The 10,000-nt window shown below is 37.2% G+C and overlaps 1 long non-coding RNA gene across 1 annotated transcript in view; it reads left to right on the top strand.

Annotated features, from left to right (window-relative positions):
- The window catches only part of LOC143027461 (uncharacterized), a 92,962-nt gene that overhangs the window by 27,213 nt on the left and 55,749 nt on the right, over positions 1-10,000 (top strand). The window lies entirely within an intron of this gene.

Below are 10,000 nucleotides of genomic sequence, written 5' to 3'. Positions count from 1 at the left end.
ATTCAACGGCTAGGCAGAAAAACTCACGAATGCTGTCCTGGTAGACCACAAGGAGTTTCTATCAGTGATTTCCTGGCGAGCTGGAGAAGGCTCTGGGAGGGAGGAGTGGTCAGGGACAGACAGACAGACAGAAAGAGAGAGAGAGAGAGAGAGAGAGAGAGAGAGAGAGAGAGAGAGAGAGAGAGAGAGAGAGAGAGAGAGAGAGAGAGAGAGAGAGAGTAAAAGCGTGATCTTACAATACTTAATGGCGTTGGTTTTATACATTGTCAAGGCTCCAGGTCTTCATGACTGAACAAGGCTCCAGGTTGCACAGGTTTCCAGTCCCAGGCATACACCATACATATATCAATATTATAAATCCAGCCTTATCTGTAAAAAAATTTTGTATTAATATGAAATTCAAACATAATACTAATAACATATTCTGATACTCTTCAGAACTCAAAATTTCCTCAATAGACTGAACACATGATGTTGCCTCTCCTTCAAAAAGAGTTGTTGTTTTACAATCCTCAATGTCACAATTATCATCATTATCAAGTTTTATCCTAGTCTTTTTTTAACTCATCTACATGTTTTACTGATACTTTCCTAGTCTCTAAATGCAAGATCTTGTATCTATTTCCACGTGCAAAATCAATTTTTCTTTATGGACCTGATTAGCTTGGTGAAAGTTTATTACTGATTATATGTATGACCAAATCTCCTATTTGTAATTCTATTTTGTGTGCTATTTTATGTTGTTGCTTCTTCATCTCTTGTGTATGATCTTTCATGTGTTCCCTAACTCTTTGGTGTATGGCTTGAAATGTATGTATCCTACTTGAGATGTAATCGTCTGGCTTTAGTTCTGCAATCAAGATTTCATATGGGAGAATTTTGTCTTTCCTGTAGATGATAAAATGTGGTGTTTCACCTGTCGCTGTATTAATTTGGTTATTAAGTGCACATTTAACACAAGGAATCCAACTATCCCAAGTTATACTAGTGTGGATTTATCAAACCTCTAAGACATGGGATAATTTTCTTATTTAACCTTTCCACAACTCTATTGTTCTGAGGATGATTGAATTGGATATGAATTTTGTTTATCTTAAACAACCTAAATATTTATTCCAAGATTTTGTTATTAAATTCAGTACCACTGTCTGAAGCTAAGATCTTAGGAAAAGTGAAATTACAGATTATCTGATCATAGATTACTGAAGCAATTGTTTCAGGTCTCTCATAGATAATTTCAGTGTATCTAAGTGAACTCTTTCCGAAGGTTTCTGCGGTAGATAGCGTAGGAGCAGGCTTAGGTGTATTTCCTTTCATCTCAGCACATTTCAAGCAATTTTCCATTTGTTCATAAACGTCTCTCTCCATACCTGGCCAAAGTTTTTAAGTCGTGCTTGCCTATGAATTCGATCTTTTCCTGGATGAGAACTACAATCACTTTCATAATGTTATTTCAATACCTCTGGTACAAGAGTTTGTGGAATTACCAACTAATTTACTGGGCCCCTAGAAATATGCTTCCAACTTACAACTGTTTTTCTATACAAAAGTCCATTGCTTAAATGAAATTCCTCTACCTTATACCCTTTTGATAGTTTTGGAGGAATATCTCGTGGGTTCATCAAGTTATGGGCTACTTTTTTCCATGTCTTATCTTTTCATAGTTTCCTTATTATCATTTCATCATCTAATGTTACTTGTTCATTAATACTGCAAATAAAATTGATCAACCCTGTCGTTGGTTGGGTAATATTCTTAGTTCATCTGCTGCAATGTTCTTCCTACCTGGTATATATTCAAACTTAACATCGTAACACTAATGTGTAGCAAACCACCTGGCTAACCTACCCCTAATATTTTTATGTTTGAATAAGTTCTGAATAGCTGTATGATCAGTCCACACTTTAATTGGATATCCAAGTATCATACCTCTAAAACACTCTAGTGAATATATCGCTGCTAATGTTTCTCTTATTGTAATTGGGTTTCTCTCTGCACTGTTACAAGGTCTCGATGTGAAAGCTATCCCCAGGCATTGTTTATAAACTAAAACGGAGAGCGAACTTGTGCAACTCCTCGCCTACAAGCTACCATGTTTACAAACACCCAACCCGTAAAAATACAACACACGTCATCTACCCCCTTTTTCTACTAACGTATCTACCAGTCTCTTACACACACACACACACACACACACACACACACACACACACACACACACACACACACACACACACACACACACACACACACACACACACACACACACACGCACACACGCACGCACGCACACACACACACACACACACACACACACACACACACACACACACACACACACACACACGCACGCACGCACACACACACACACACACACACACACACACACACACACACACACACACACACACACACACACACACAGAGAGACAGACAGATAGATAGAATTACAAGGAGTTACAAGGAATCTCAGTACCTTAAAAGGTTTTACAACCTATACCGAGAAAGTTACCGATAAAAGTTTACCGTGGATTCATACTAATACTGAGGAACTGTTTACCACAACCTTTGGCAGTCTGTTCCAAGTGTTGCAGATTTTATAGGTAAAAAAGTCACCAACCTTGTCACAAGAATAACGAGGGGGATCGAGCTTGCACTCATGATTGTAAGTGGCATTCACATTAAGCTGAAGATATGTCGATAGTCTATGTTATCAAATCCTTGAAATATTTTGAAAACCTTTATTAACTGCCCTCGCAATTTCCTGGTCTCTGGAGAAGAGACTCAAAGCCTTGAGACGCCTCTGGTGGCCCACTTGCATAATGGCGGGAATAAGTTTCGTTGCTCGTGCCTGAACTCAGTCTAGCCTCTGCACGTCCATCCTCAAGTTCGGCGACCAGATGGGGACAAACTAGAGAATTGTAAAGTGTCAAGACCATTTCTAGGTTCAAGTAACGAAACTGTCTTGTGATGTAACGTAAAATAGTTTGTACCTTCCTGTTTTGAGGACCTGAGGTCGCTGCTAATCAAGACACCATAATCCTTTCAATTCTGTGTTTACTATGTCATGACCCAGAAGAAAGTATTCTGCCCTCTGGTTTGCATGCCCGATGTGCATGAGGCTGCACTTATCCGGATTAAATGGCACCAGCTACTTCTTAGACCACTTTCTCTAAGTCTGACCTAAGAATTTCTACACTTTCAGGTCCTGAGACTTTTGCTCCTATCTTTGTGTCATCCACAAACTTAGCTATGTGGTTCACAATTCCAACATCCATATCATTGATATAGATGATGAAAAGGAGTGGACCTAATACAGATCCTTGGGGTACCCCACTGGTAACAGGAGACCAGCTAGACGATGCCCCATTAATGACTACATGCTGTCTTCTATCTTTCAACCAGGCTTCCATTCAATTTAACACCTCTAATGCCCATGGCTCGAACTTCCGACATTAACCTCTTATGAGGTACATTGTCAAAGGCTTTTTGGAAGTCGAGATAAAATATGTCGATTGCTCTGTTCCTTTCATGTTCTTGAAGCATGACATGGAAAAACCTATCAGTTTGGTTAAACATGATCTTTGACACCGAAATCCGTGCTGTGAGTCTAATAACAGGTTGTTTCCCTCCAGAAACTAGACAAAGGATTACAAAGGCGGAGCATACCGACAGGAGACCTTTTGGTCCATAACTAGGTCGGATGCATAAAAAAAAGGATATATATACATATATATATATACATATATATATATATATGTATATATGTATATATATGTATATATATATATATATAATGAAAAAAAAAGATAAATAATAATAAATAAGATAAATAAGTGAAGCAGGTATAGTTAAATAATAAGCAAACAGGTAAATAGTAAATAATAATAAATTGACACATAAATAATAATAAATGAAAATTAAGCAAATGATAAACAGAAAAATAATTACAAACAAATAAACAAACTACTCGACTATTTTATCCACAATGACACCTTCCAGTATCTTCCTTACTATGGAAATAAGGTTGATAGATCGGTAACTCCGCGGATTTGCGCGATCCCCTTTCTTAGAAATAGGAGTAACGTTTGCCTCCTTCCAGTGCCAAGGCACTTCTGTTCGCAGAGACTCGTTGAAAATCTCCACTAGGAGGCTGGAATCCATCTAGACCGGGAGACTTGTTTCCGCTGAGTTTGTCAAGTCTGGGAAGGACTTCGGTGTTCGTACACTGAATATTCTCCATGGAATCTCCCTCGTGTACCAGAACTGGTTCGGGGATTGCTCCTCCTCTACTTCTTCAGTGAATACTGAAGAGAAATGTGAGTTGAGAATATCAGTTATCTCAAAGTCTGTGTTCTGAAGCGTTCCACCAAAGAAAGAAAGAGAGAGAGAGAGAGAGAGAGAGAGAGAGAGAGAGAGAGAGAGAGAGAGAGAGAGAGAGAGAGAGAGAGAGAGAGAGAGAGAAAGAGATAAAAAGAAATTAAGTGGGGTGGGAAACCGATTTCACTATGGGCCAGAACGGTCGTTGCTTCCCATTCTTCGTGTGGAGCAAGATTCTGCTGTCCACTTTTGTTCCAATGGAGCACATTGCTGACATTGTTCCGACTGTCGCAAGGCGAATTTTCCCGTCTCTCTCCCTCTTTATCTTTCTTTCTCTCCCCCTTCCTTTTACTCTGTATGTGTGTGTGTCTGTGTGTGTGTGTGTGTGTGTGTGTGTGTGTATGTGTGTGTGTGTTTGTGTGTGTGTGGACAGCCCCTGCACTGCTCTGAAGGAGAAATGGCGTGCCAAAGAAGAAACCGGGGCGGCAGGCTAGGACTGGGGTGAGGGTGGGTGGGTGAGGGTGGGGTGGGTGAGGTGGTGTTGCGACCTCCCCGTTCCCGAGTGGTTGGTGGGCGATGAGGGGGAACGACCACGCACAGTCGGCATCAAATGTCAAAGTTCGTAACCCTGTACGCCTAGATAAAAGACTGTTGGTTTGCAATTAGGATAACTACGGAAAAAAGCTTTTGAAGAAAACATTGATAGGTTATGAAGATATAAATTAGCCATCTTTACTGTCCTTTTTTTCTACCTGTCTTTCAATTTCTTTTTCTCTTGTTTCGGTTTTGAGTTCGAGCAAAGTTGGGTTCACAGGTCTGAATATAATAGAATAGACTGGAATAGAATATAATGGAATAGGATAGGATGGAATAGAATAGAATAGAATAGAAAAGAAGATGAAATAAGAGAACAGAAGAGAAACTGAACAATGTATTGCTAAAAAGAGACAGGCTTATAAGATATACAAGTGCTCGGGTGCACCTAATGACTATCAAAGTTATGTAATAATACAGAGAGATTTAAAAAAAGACAATAAAAAACGAAAACGACAATACGAAATGAATATCGCTGACAAATCCAAAGAGATTCCAGGAGAATTCTATAGTTACAGTAGAAATAAAAAGGTTATTACAAGTCACATTGGCCCACTATTATCTGCTGACAGTCAACTTGAGTATTCAAACGAAGGAATGTGTGATATTCTAAACAACCACTTTAGCTCAGTATTCGTAAACGAAACACCTCAAAGTGTGAAAAATCTAGGGTAAATTTACTACGGTAAATGTAACAAAAGAAAAATTTAAAAAGATGTATAGATAAACTCAAAGTTGATAAAAGACCAGCTCCTGACGGTTGGCATCCAAGAATCTTAAAGGAAATGAAAAATGAGATTGTTGTTCCATTAGAAATTATAAAAAAAAAAAAAAATCCATCATATCCGGAGATGTCTCAAGAGAGTGGAAACTAGCTAACGTTACTCCAATATTCAAAAAAGGTGACAAAAAGAAACCAAATAACTACAAGCCTATAAGCTTGACTTCGATCATAGGAAAAATGATGGGAACTATAATCAGAGATGCTATCGAACATCATTTAGAAAGTAACTATTTGATAAATCATGGCCAGCATAGATTCAGATGGAAACGTTCTTGCGTGACTAACTTACCAGAATTCTACAACACAGTCATCTTGAATCAGGACAAAAGAAACAATATATGTTTGATATATTTAGACTTTGCAAAAGCTTTTGATATCATCCCCCACGAAAGGCTACTTACTAAATTAGCTTCACACGGAATAGGTGGTAGCCTATTAAGTTGGACTAGAAATTGGTTGAATGATATAAAACAGAGAGGTGATGATATAAAACTGTGCGGAATGGCAAATGATCACTTAAATCAATTAGATATTTAAGAAGATTTAGATAAATTACAGCAATGATCTGAAAAATGGCTAATGAAATTTGACACAAGCGAATGCAAGGTTATGCACATAAGTAAAAATAACAGTAAGTACGATTACAAGTTATTTAGAAATTCGTTAACAAAAGTGGATAGTGAAAAGGATCTTGGGGTAATTATCAGTAACGATCTCAAATAATCTAAGCAGTGTATTTCAGCCTCTGAAAAAGCAAATAAAGATTCTAGGGCCGATTGCGAGATCTTTTGACTTCAAAAGTTCATTTCTCATTGACAAACTATATAAATCGTTAGTTTGTCTACATTTGGAATACGCTGTTTCTGTATGGTCACCGAATCTCATTAAAGACATTGACAGACTGGAAAAAGTACAACGGCGAGCCAAAAAACTGATTCCAAATATAAAAAAAAACCATACGAAGATCGACTAAAACATATGAATCTGTTTTCCCTAAAAAGAGAGTAGACTCAGAGGTGACTTGATATATGTCTTTAAGATTCAAATGGGGATTGACAACATCAGAAGTGACAAAATTTTCACACTGAATGAAAATCCGCCAAGAAATAAAGGTTTCAAACTGTCAGGCAATAGATTTGATATGGAAGTGGGTAGAAACAACTTCTCCAGCCGTGTAGTTAATGAATCGAATAAACTTCCTGCAGAGGCAGTGCAATGTAGTTCAGTTCGAAGCTTTAAGACTCGTTTAGATAAATATCTAGGCAAGATATAATGGCTGCCATTTATTTTATATTATTTGTTTATTTGTTTGTTATTATTTGTCTGTTTGTTATTTGCTTGATTTTCATTTATTACTATTTATCTGTCAATTTACTACTATTTTCTATTTACCTGTTTATCATTTAATTATGCCTATGCACTTATTTTTTATTTATCATTCTTCATATTATTATATTTTTTATTTTATTTTATCTATTTATTTATTATTTATTTATTTATCATTATTATATTGTTTCGCATCTGACCTAGTTACGGACCAAAAGGTCTCCTTCCGGCATGCTCCACCTTTGTAATCCTTTGTAAATATAGAACATAATACAATAGGATAGAATAACACACAATAGGATAGGATAGAATATTCTAGAATAGTTATATTCCATTTGTGCATCAAATAGTTGTGCTGGTTGGCGCTTATACAAAATTCAAAGGAGGACTGGAGCCTGAAAAGGCTTTTTGTATAGACATCGATTAGTTGTTTGTTCTACCTGGCAAGACGAAACAAGGAAGTAGACGGAGCCACCTTCATAGAGCGGGGATTCATTGAGTGAAAAAAAAAAAAAATTATTGTTAAACGGGAACTAAATAATGACATGATCGGTTTATTTGTATGTTTTTTTTCCATTATATGATTTTAGTCTTTTCTTTATCTATTCATCATTTGGTATCGGATCTCATTGAGGACAGGAGTCCCCCATTGGCAGATATTGCCATTGCAATTCACTGCAAAGTGATTTTATTTTATTTCATTATTTCTCCTCAAAGATATGCGGCTTAGATGCGCAAATCATTCAGTATAATCTCTCTCTCTCTCTCTCTCTCTCTCCCTTTCTCTCTCTCTCTCACAAATATACACAAAACCACAAACATACACACACACACACACAAATATATATATATATATATGTATATAAATATATATATATGATGGAGAACATAAACACAGGGGAAGGCTCGGAACCCTAAACACTCTAACGTTTCGTTCGCGTAGAACTTCTTCAGAGAGTGTATGTAGAACTGCAATTGAAGTTTATGTACTAAATCTAATTATCTTTTCGGACACTTGGGAAAGGTCGTTTTTCTGGCGTGCTTTAGAATTAAAATACTAGTTTCTTTAGTTAAATTGATAAACCCTCCTCGATGATTCGATGAATTATTAGTTGAAATATATGCTGATTCAACAATTCTTCTAGTGAATTTATCAAAACCTTTATGTAGCACTTCAGCTTCTCTCCAGTTTGGTAAATGATCGAATTTTTCCGCATGAACTACTAAAGAATTAGATGTCCTATGTGCTTTATGTCGTTTTTATGTTCATGAATTCCTTTATCTAATCCTCTTGACGATTCGCCAAAATAAGCCATTGAGCAATATTGCACGGGATTTTGTATAAGAGAGAAATTATAAAAATAAAAATAATACAAATTTTATATCAGTACCTGGCTCAGAAACGTCACCAATAATAGACAAATATTTAACAAAATTAGGTATGAACATAGCTAAAATAACTAACAAGAGGATAGGTGATTTAATAAAGACTTCTGAAAAGAGAACCAATTCCGAAAACAGCGTCGTATACAAAATCCCGTGCAATAGTTGCTCAATGGCTTATTTTGGCGAATCGTCAAGAGGATTAGAAAAAAGAATTTATGAACATAAAAACGACATAAAAGCACATAGGACATCTAATTCTTTAGTAGTTCATGCGGAAAAATTCGATCATTTACCAAACTGGAGAGAAGCTGAAGTGCTACATAAAGGTTTTGATAAATTCACTAGAAGAATTGTTGAATCAGCACATATTTCAACTAATAATTCATCGAATCATCGAGGAGGGTTTATCAATTTAGCTAAAGAAACTAGTATTTTAATTCTAAAGCACGCCAGAAAAACGACCTTTCCCAAGTGACCGAAAAGATAATTAGATTTAGTACATAAACTTCAATTGCAGTTCTACATACACTCTCTGAAGAAGTTCTACGCGAACGAAACGTTAGAGTGTTTAGGGTTCCGAGCCTTCCCCTGTGTTTATGTTCTCCATCATCCAAATATATATATATATGTAATATATATATATATATATATATATATATGTATATATATGTAAATATATATTATATATATATATATATAAATATATATATATATATATATATATGTGTGTGTGTGTGTGTGTGTGTGTGTGTGTGTGTGTGTGTGTGTGTGTGTGTAAGTGTATATGGCGTAGGAAATCTCAGAATGAAGGCAGAGGTGTTTTAATCACTTACAGTTCAGCTACACCCCTTCTTCAGAAACAGGCATACATCTTGGCTTATGCAATCAGACACCATAGAACCCATAACTCATTCGTACATTTATACATTTAGATAAATACGAATACCACCCAGATTGGCATTGTACAGAAGTTATTAATAAGGGACATGGTAGAAAAAAACAAAGGCGACCGTAGTGAGACCAGTGTTGTTGTACGGAGCGTAGACATGGGCGCTGAAAAAGGTACAAGAAAGGAAGCTGGACGTCGCATAAATGGGGATGTTGAGGTGGATGTGTGGGGCTGACGAGGTTGGATAGCATAAAGAATGATAGGATCTGCGGTACTATGAAAGTAGTGGAGGCATCGGCGAAAGCGCAGGAAAGGAGATTACATTGGTTCGGCCATGTGAAGAGAAGAGTTGAAGACTACGTGGGAAGGAGAGTGATGGAGAAGGAGGTGGAGGGCAGACATAGGCGAGGGAGACCCAACGCTGGAAGGACAAACTGAGAGAGGACCTTAAGGAGAAACAGCTGGAGGAGGAGGAGAAGGAGGAGGAGGAGGAGGTGATGGGCCGAAACCAGATGGAAACGACTAGCGAGGAACGGCGACCCCATATGAAAATGGAAAACGTCAACAGGAAAAGAAGGAAAGAAAGAAGATAAAAACAAAAAAATGAAAACAGTAGAAGCAGAGCACTTCAGCACAGAAGACACCGCTAATCATAGGGAGGGATTCGTCAACCTAGCCAAAACAGCCACGGAAAGTTTACG

The sequence above is a fragment of the Oratosquilla oratoria genome, chromosome 8 (genome assembly GCF_046742065.1).
Source record: "Oratosquilla oratoria isolate Oo_2021 chromosome 8, ASM4674206v1, whole genome shotgun sequence".
Lineage (NCBI taxonomy): Eukaryota > Metazoa > Arthropoda > Malacostraca > Stomatopoda > Squillidae > Oratosquilla > Oratosquilla oratoria.
Note: the sequence above shows the minus strand (reverse complement) of the source record. Positions and strands in the feature narration are given on the sequence as shown.